This window comes from Lycium ferocissimum, chromosome 4, assembly GCF_029784015.1.
Source record: "Lycium ferocissimum isolate CSIRO_LF1 chromosome 4, AGI_CSIRO_Lferr_CH_V1, whole genome shotgun sequence".
In the NCBI taxonomy this organism is placed as follows: Eukaryota; Viridiplantae; Streptophyta; class Magnoliopsida; order Solanales; family Solanaceae; genus Lycium; species Lycium ferocissimum.
This window is the reverse complement of record NC_081345.1, coordinates 48,611,069-48,620,323: the sequence shown is the minus strand read 5'-3', so window position 1 is coordinate 48,620,323 and position 9,255 is coordinate 48,611,069. Positions and strand designations below refer to the sequence as shown.

General features: G+C 39.5%; 1 non-coding gene across 1 annotated transcript; it reads right to left on the bottom strand.

Annotated features, from left to right (window-relative positions):
• Positions 1-4,505: 4,505 nt before the first annotated feature.
• Positions 4,506-4,612, bottom strand: LOC132055019 (small nucleolar RNA R71). Its single transcript, XR_009414485.1, has one exon. It is a non-coding gene; the product is annotated as a small nucleolar RNA R71 (small nucleolar RNA).
• Between the last annotated feature and the right edge of the window lie 4,643 nt (positions 4,613-9,255).

Genomic DNA, 9,255 nt, shown 5'->3' with positions numbered 1-9,255 from the left:
TGTTTCAAATTTTCTTCATTTCTTTTAACTTTTCCGCAACATCAATCTTCACCAGTTCTCAAGCAACACTAACACCCCAACTTAGGCTTTTGGCCTCAAATTCACAATTTAACGTTCAAGGAGGGAAAGGTTCAAAAGAGAGAGTTTCATCAAGAAGAGTAAAGGCTTGTAATGTGGCAATAAAAGAAAATGTCATAGGCTCAAATGGGGTTACTAGTGATATTATTTATGCAATGATAGGCTAGAAAGGCTAAAGAGGCTTTTTCAAAAATCACAAAGATAGCCCAAGGTCATCTCTCCAACAAACATAATCAAAATTAGCATTGAAAGACTAATCGGGCAAGTTCTAGATGATAAAAGTAAGCATAAGAATTATTCAACAAACACTCACCATCCATGGCATATGAACTAGTCAAGATGGAGCAATTTCACTTCCTAAACAAGAACAACTAGAGCAATATCTCATAATCCAAAGTAAACCTAACTAGTAGGTAAAGAGTCACCAAATGAGCCAAAAAGTTGTCACAAAGGTCATTCTTTCCTATGCACCTTGCTTTTTAACTTTCACAAAAAATTTGGAGGGTATTCGCATTTCAACATTTCACATGCAAGAGACTAACTCTATTAGTACCAAACAAGTCAAGAGTTTCCATATTTTTCCTCAAAGGAGCACCTATACCTAAACTACAAGACTAAGGAAAGAAGCTAAGAAAGAAAATAAAATAATAAGAGTGACTAATCCACAACATGCCAAAAGAACGAAATTTTCAGATATTTGAGCAAGTTCCATTTGTAACGTTTATCCACAGCCACACCAACAGTCACAAAATAAGCCCGGCAAGGGCACACACTCAAGCATAACCAAAATATAATGTGCTACCACATGCCACCCCCAACTAAAAACATTGCAGTGTCCTCACTGCACAATGACAAAAAAAAAAAAAAAAAAGCTAGACAGTTTTTGCAATCGGACGCTTTTGAAGCTGAATGATTTTGCGAAAACTCGTTCAATTTGCAAAATCGGATGTTATACAAAAACGTGCAAAACAAATCCGAGCTTAACGATGTTTGCAATTTTCGGTAGCAGCTCATCGGTTTGGGCCGTCCGGAATCCGACCTGCTCAAAACAATTCCAAAAATTCTGAAACTTTGCAGATTAGTCAAAAACAATAAAATAAACTATTCTAAAAAATAAAATTTCAAAAACGACTTAAATTTTTTAAAATGATGGGTTGCCTCCCACCAAGCGCTTAAGTTAACGTCGCGGCACGACGGTTACCTTTACCACTTTTCCCTCCATTTGGAAGATATGAATTTGCGCCCCAATTTTGAATCAAGATTCCGGTGATGCTCGTGAGGCGGTGGTAGGAAAGCAAAGAGGCCAACTCTCGGGTGTCGCATTTTGTACTTCTTGGCCCGTAAGTGAGGCATGCCATTTTGTCTTCTTGGCATAGCATTTCAAAATGAAAACGCTTTCTTCTTCATCTCCAAAATTCTCCATAGGCTCGGTTAGTTCAACTTCCATATCATCAACCAAGCACAATGTTGAAAAATGGTTGGAATGTGGTCCAATACGCTTCAATTTCAAATTCACTTCATTTTTGACATCCTCACCCAAAAATGAACTAGAGTCTTCAAAAACTATTTCATGAACTTTTTTATGCAACTCTAGTATCATTTCTTCAATCTCAGCATCTTGCATTATTTTTGGATTGGTCGGTTGGCAATTCATCATTAGCTCTTGAAAATCAATCTTGACCACTTTTTCATTGGAAACCAACTTAAAACTACTATCCATGACTATTTGATGTTGAGTAATGCATACCTCAACTTTTCCATTCAATTTGGCTTTCAAGTCACGGATAGCAATTTCAAGTTTCTTCAACTCTTGACTTTGCTCAACATGGATTTTTAAAAATTCTTCCATCATCCTCGAAATGACTTCACGATGATCCCCATAGGCTCTAAGTTGTTGAGCTTGAGTCATAAGCCAATCTTGGCTCACAATTTCCACTTTGTCAAGGCCTTTTTCAAGTTGAGAGTCATTCAAAGCTTGTAAAAATCCACCCTTAGAGAAATTCATGTTTTGGCCACTTTCTTGTCTACTTTCAACACCCTCAAGTTGGTGAGCATTACGAGTCTGAAACAATAATTTCATTTGATCCTCCAAGGTGTGAATAGCTTTGTCATTGCAATTAATTGCTTGCCTCAAGTCATCAAGTGGTTGCCTCAAGTCCTTAACCGCTAAGTCCTCTTTTTCCCCTTTTTCAAGGATGGTCTCCAACATGAGCATTATCCTCTCATTTTGAGCATTTGAGGCTTCTTCCACTTCCATATCCCTACTATCATCAAAATCAAAACTAGAATAGTCATAGTAGGGGTTCGGGGAAGGGAAGGACAAATAAGCACAATTATCCCAATGACCATTTTGACCACCACACCTATCACAAATGCTCCACTCATAGGTTTGGGATTGTGTGCATAATCCGCCCCCAGGAGAATTCAAACAATTTTGCCATGAGTGCGGTCCTCCACAATAAAGACAAGGGTCATCAAAGTATGAACAACTACCATCCGACCAATTTTTATTATATGATACCATTTTTTTATATAAAAATAAAATAAAAAAAAGAAACAACTACACAAATATTCACAAGTTTGGACAAAAGCAAGTAAGCTTAAATCCCAAACTAACCCAAATACGCCAAATTGTTCCCCGGCAACGGCGCCAAAATTGATAACGTCCAAATCCACTCCTCAAAGAGAAAGTGTACACGGTCGTATGTAATATAATTTACCCAACTATGAGTCGGGGTCGATCCCACAGGGAACAATATACTAGGTGATTAAGAAACTAAGGAACTTTCACTTAATAAGCTAAGCCAAATGATAGATAATATTTTGGTTTTTTTGGGAGAAAATTATAACTAATGCGGAAATGTAAACTAACCTAGAAAGCAAGTAAAATGATCAATGGCCACAAGCATGGATAATATGAGATTACACTCAAGTAATGATCCAATGCATTTTACAATTTTACAACTAAGAACGAGGTTATGTTAATGGATAATGATTTCTAAATTTCATTGAAAGTTTCTCAACCAAATCAATGAATTTCACTTTAAGCTTTCTCAAGCCTTAAAGTGTGATATTTGGCACAATCAATATAATCCCAAGTGACTTTCTTCTCTCGAGCTCAAGTCATTAGATGAGGGTTATGCCTCAAATCCTTGTTAACTAATCTTTCCCAAATCGATTTTCCTCTATCGAGCTCAAATCAAATTAAATGGGTGAGTCCTAGGGTTAACTGGTCCCTTTGAAAACATTCAAGAATGAGATTAATTAAAGAAACAATAACCCACTTCATTAGGAATAAAATCATTCAATACATAAGCAAAACAAGAGTTTCAAACCAAACTTTAATCAAGAATATTTTCATAAACAAGATTCAAGTAATGGAATAGAAAGCTACACACTTAGATAATCAATACATAGCAAGGAAAAGAAGAAATGAGTAAAGGATTAAGAAATTTCTTATCAAGATCTTCAAATCTTCAATCCCCAAGTGTGGGTGCAAAAACCTAGCTCTCCAAGCTTGATGAAAATGGCCAAAGATGAAAATGATATGCCCCAAGTCTCTCTTTTGTAGCGCCCTCACTTTCCCAAGTCAAAATATGACAAAATAAACCCCAAAGTTTCAGTTTTGCAAATCTGTCCCGTTTTTGCAAAACTGTCCAGTTTTGACAGTTTTGCCTCTTTTTGACTTTATTTTCACATGGTTTCTTCCGATCACTTCTAAATCCCATAAAACTGAGTGGAGCACCAATATTATACAAAAACTCCCCTGCGTGCGCAATGTGCATCTCGCATGTTGTGTCACAAGACAAACATGCAAGACGCGAAGCATGCTCAGCAGCCGCATGTTATGCTCTTGACTTCAGGCTTTTCAGATTTCAGAAAAGGTTTGCGTTAACACTGTTGTCTCGCAAGTTCAACATGCGAGTTACATGTTGATCTCGCAAATTGCGCAACCTTTCATTCTCTATTCTTCAGTGGCCTGTCATGCTATGCGGTGGAATTGTGGATCCGCAGACATGACATGCGGCTCGCATGTTGTGCAAAGTGTGTCCTTGGCCTATTTTGCTTCATTTTGCTCCGTTATGCTTTCCGAATATCTTTTCCTACAAAATTACAAAAGCACACAAAAAGTAACACCAAAAGTGCTTGAAGAGTTACAAAAGCTTAAGAAATTAGCATCGAATATCCCGTAATTTCACGGCACATCAGATTGTCCACTCCGACATTTGAAGAACTTCCTACATATGTGTGCTCAACAATCCCAAGGTGTTGTTTCTGCTTATTCACTCCGATTACGGGTCTTCAAATATTCCTTGGCTGGCCAAGCAAGGTAATGGTATGAAAAGCTTCCTAGCAATTCTATTCACACCTGGAGCGAGCTAGCCAAGACATTTTTGAAGAAGTGTTTCCCACCGAGCAAAAAAGTTGAACTTTGAGATAAGATCTTTGAGTTCAAACAGCTTCCGGGGGAACAATTATATTCGGCATGGGAGCATTTCAAGTGCTATCTAGCTCAATCTCCAACTCACGGGTTTCCGGATGCTATTCTCACCGAGAAGTTCTACAAGGGGTTAGATACAATGAATCAGATTGTCAATGCCGCTGGGGGATGCTTCATGGACAAGTCATTTGTTAACATCGCCCGGTTGCTCGATAAGCTCACCACCCACAATCAAGCTTGGCACTGAAATGATAATGAAATTTTGTCATATGGTGGTCCCTCTGTTTCCGCGGTGGCCAAAGAAAATCATGAGTGAGATCATGCTTTTGCTCAATTGCAAACCACCGTGGATTTGCTGTCAAAGAGGCTTGCAGAGAAAGAAGCTAAGAGTGTGAATGTTGTTGAAGAAATGCCATCTCGTGCTCCCGAAATGTATCAAGTCTCGAATGAAACTTATCTAGAGGGGCAGCCACAACGTAAGGATGCTAATTATATCGATAACTCTCAAGGGGGTTATCAAAAGCAATGGAGACCCCAACAACAAAGCAATCAATATGGCTGAAATGAATATGGTGGTTCGGACAGGAGGGATTACAACAGCAACAATTATGGTAATCGGAATTCCAATGCCTATGTTCCACCGAAAGGCCGTTCTTCTAACTCTCAAAATTGGTGAGAGCGTCCTTCCAATGATCAAGGGACCTCTCGAATGGAATCTATGCTTGAAAAAATCTTGGACAACCAAAATAAGAGTGACAAGAAGATGGAAATTTTGACCGAAGTGGTAGGCTCTCACACCACTTCGATTCAAAAACTTGAGTCATAAATGCGAGATCTTTCTCGTGAGCAACATCCACCACAAAGAGGGGGCCTTCCTAGCGACACAATTCCGAATCCAAGAGGTAGTGGAGGTGATCACATTGCCTCATGCAAAGCTATTTCTACTAGAAGTGGGAAGATCCTCAATGCGGTGGATGAGAGGGTGGTTGAACCTATTTTTGTCGAGCCAATTGTTGATGAGGTTATTGAGGAAGAAATTGAAGAAGAACTTGAGGCACCAATTAAAGTGCCTATTATTGTTGAGAAAGAGAATGAGGCACACCCTATTGTTCTCGAGGGTGATGAGGTGCCAAGTGTTGAAAAAGCTACCAGGGGTAGCACTCAAAAGAGCAAGGTCACGGGGGCAATTAAACCCTTGACTCAAACATATAAATCTCCTTCCCCGTTCCCACAATGATTGATGAAAAGAACGGAGGATGCCAAGTTCCAACACTTCTATGACCAATTGAAAGGGTTGTCAATGAATATCCCATTTCTTGATGCATTCCAAGAAATACCGAGATTTGCTAAATACTTGAAGGACTTGTTGACGAAGAAAAGACCAATCAAGCATGATACAGTGGGAGTCACCCACCGTGTGAGCTCTATTATTTCATCCTCAAAGGTTGAGAAGAAAGGATATTCCGGGGCTTTCACTATCCCTTTCACCATCGGTCACCATGATTTTGCTCGTGCTTTTTGTGATAATGGGGCTAGTATTAATTTGATGCCACTAGCCATCTATAAACAATCCGGTTTGGGAACACCTAGACCAATGAGCATGCGTCTCCAAATGGTCGATAGAACCATCAAAAGACCGGTAGGGGTTGTTGATGACGTCCTTGTTAGAGTGGGGGAATTCTTATTGCCAGCGGATTTTGCCATCCTTGATTGTGCGGTTGACAAATAAGTCTCAATTATCTTGGGAAGGCCATTTCTTGCCACATAGAGAGCTCTAATGGATTCGAAAAAGAATGAAACAAAATTCCGGGTCCATGACGAAGAGGTAACCTTCCAAGCTAGCAAGGGGTTAAAATTGCCTAGTGCTTATGAGAGCATTTCGGTCATTGATTCTTTAGATGTGGTATACAAGGCGGTGGAGCATAAGTTAGAAGATGAGCATTTTAACGAAGCAGTTTCGGCTATTTTGGTGAATTTTTAGGCGGATGACATGGAGGGGTATGTTGAAACGGTAAATTCTCTTATTGGCCGGGGTTCGTATTATTATGAGCCAAAGAAATTATCTCTTGATCTTGACAAAAGAACCACTCCTCCGGCTAAGCCTTCGATTATTGAGCCTCCAAAACTTGAGCTCAAGCTACTTCTCTCTCATTTGAAGTATGCTTTTCTTGGCCCGGATAATACTTTACCGGTCATTCTCTCATCTTTGTTGAATGAGAAACAAACTCAAAAGGTGCTTGAAGTGTTGCGGGCTTATCGAAGATCCATTGGGTGGACTATTGCGGCTATTAGGGGGATTCCCTTCGATATTTGTGAACATAAAATCGAATTCGAGGAGGATAGTTCACCAAGTGTAGAGCATCAAAGAAGGCTAAACCCTCCTATGCAAGAAGTGGTCAAAAAGGAAATAATCAAATAGTTGGATGCGGGTGTTGTATACCCAATCGCAAATAGTCCATGGGTGAGTCCGGTGCAATGTGTGCCAAAAAAAGGGGGGCATCACCGTTGTCCCTAATTCCAAAAATGAGTTGATTCCTACAAAGACAGTCACCGGATGGCGAGTGTGTATGGACTATCGAAAGCTCAACACCGCAACTTGTAAAGACCACTTCACTATGCCTTTTATTGATCAAATGCTTGATCGGCTAGCCGAAAGATCTTATTATTTCTTTTTGGATACAACCAAATTAACATTGCCTTAGAGGACCAAGAGAAAATCACTTTCACTTGTCCTTATAGCACTTTTGCTTTTAGCCGAATGCCTTTTGGCTTATGCAATGCCCCGACTACATTCTAACGGTGTATGATGTCTATTTTCTCGGATATGGTGGAAGATTTCTTGGAAGTCTTTATGGATGACTTTTCGGTTGTTGGTGAGTCTTTTGACGAATGCCTTGCCAATATTGGTAAGGTATTGAAGCGGTGTGAAGAAACCAACCTTGTACTTAATTGGGAGAAATGTCATTTCATGGTGAAGGAAGGGATTTTCCTTGGCCATAGGATTTTTGAGAAGGGTATTGAGGTAGCCCAAGCAAAAATTGATGTTATAGCTGATAAGTGGAGATTTTACCACTTATTACACCTCTTTGCTTTGGTTTTTGTGTCCTTTATCTATGATATGAGGCTATTATTGGTGTGTACTACTACTATTTCAGGTGCATTGAGTCATGAAGAGAATTGGAATCAAACCAAGTGAAAACTAGCAAAAAAGAGCAAAAATGAGCTAAGGACACAGGATAGCAAGGCGTGTGACTCGCAGGAGTGTCATGTGATTCGCACAGTTGACGCATGGCTTGTCAGCAAAGGAGAATAGGAACTTTAAAGGAAAAGCATTGTCCGTGAATCACGCGATTGACTCGCACGTCTTTCCCGTGAATCACGAACCCGTCATGCGCTCTGCCAGAAGACTAAGAAGCTGAACGTACAATGCGCGAGACATGTGTGAAGCGCGCGACTCGCACGCTGTGCTCGTGGCTCATCCCGCGAATCACAGAGGAGGCACGCAGGGGTATTTTTTTCCAGTTCTCTTGCACGTTTTTGGGATTTATAAAAACTCTTCAAGGGTTTTGTAATTTTACCACATATTACAACCTTTTTTGCTTTGGTTTTTGTGTCCTTTATCTATGATATGAGGCTATTATTGGTGTGTATTGTTACTATTTCAAGTGCATTGAGTCATGAAGAGAATTGGAATCAAACTAAGTGAAAACTAGCAAAAAAGAGCAAAAATGAGCTAAGGACATAGGATAGCAAGGTGTGTGACTCGCAGGAGTGTCATGTGATTCGCACAGTTGACGCACGGCTTGTCAGCAAAGGAGAATAGGAACTTTAAAGGAAAAGCGTCGTCCGTGAATCACGCGATTGACTTGCACGTCTTGCCCGTGAATCACGAACCTCTCACGCGCTCTGCCAGAAGACTAAGAAGCCGAACGTGCAGCGCGCGAGACATGTGTGAAGTGCGCGACTTGAAGAGCAGGGGTATTTTTTTCTAGTTCTCTTGCACCGTTTTGGGATTTATAAAAACTCTTCAAGGGTTTTTTAATAGATTATCTTTGGCCATTTTCATCAAGCTTGAAGAGCTAGGTTTTTGCATCCACACTTGGGGATTGAAGATTTGAAGATCTTGATAAGAAATTTCTTAATCCTTTACTCATTTCTTCTTTTCCTTGCTATGTATTGATTATCTAAGTGTATAGCTTTCTATTCCATTACTTGAATCTTGTTTATGAAAATATTCTTGATTAAAATTTGGTTTGAAACTCTTGTTTTGCTTATGTATTGAATGATTTTTTTTCTAATGAAGTGTGTTATTGTTTCTTTAATTAATCTCGTTCTTGAATGTTTCCAAAGGGATTAGCTAACCCTAGGACTCGCCCATTTAATTTGATTTGAGCTCGAGAGAGGAAAATCGATTTGGGAAAGATTAGTTAACAAGGATTTGAGGCATAACCCTCATCTAATGACTTGAGCTCGAGAGAGGAAAGTCACTGGGATTATATTGATTGTGCCTAATATCACACTTTAAGGCTTCGAGAAAGCTTAAAGTGAAATTCATTGATTTGGTTGAGAAACTTTCGATGAAATTTAGAAATCATTATCTATTAACATAACCTCGTTCTTAGTTGTAAAATTGTAAAATACGTTGGATCGTTACTTGAGTGTAATCTCCTATTATCCATGCTTGTGGCCATTGATCATTTTACTTGCTTTCTAGGTTAGTTTACATTTCCGCATTA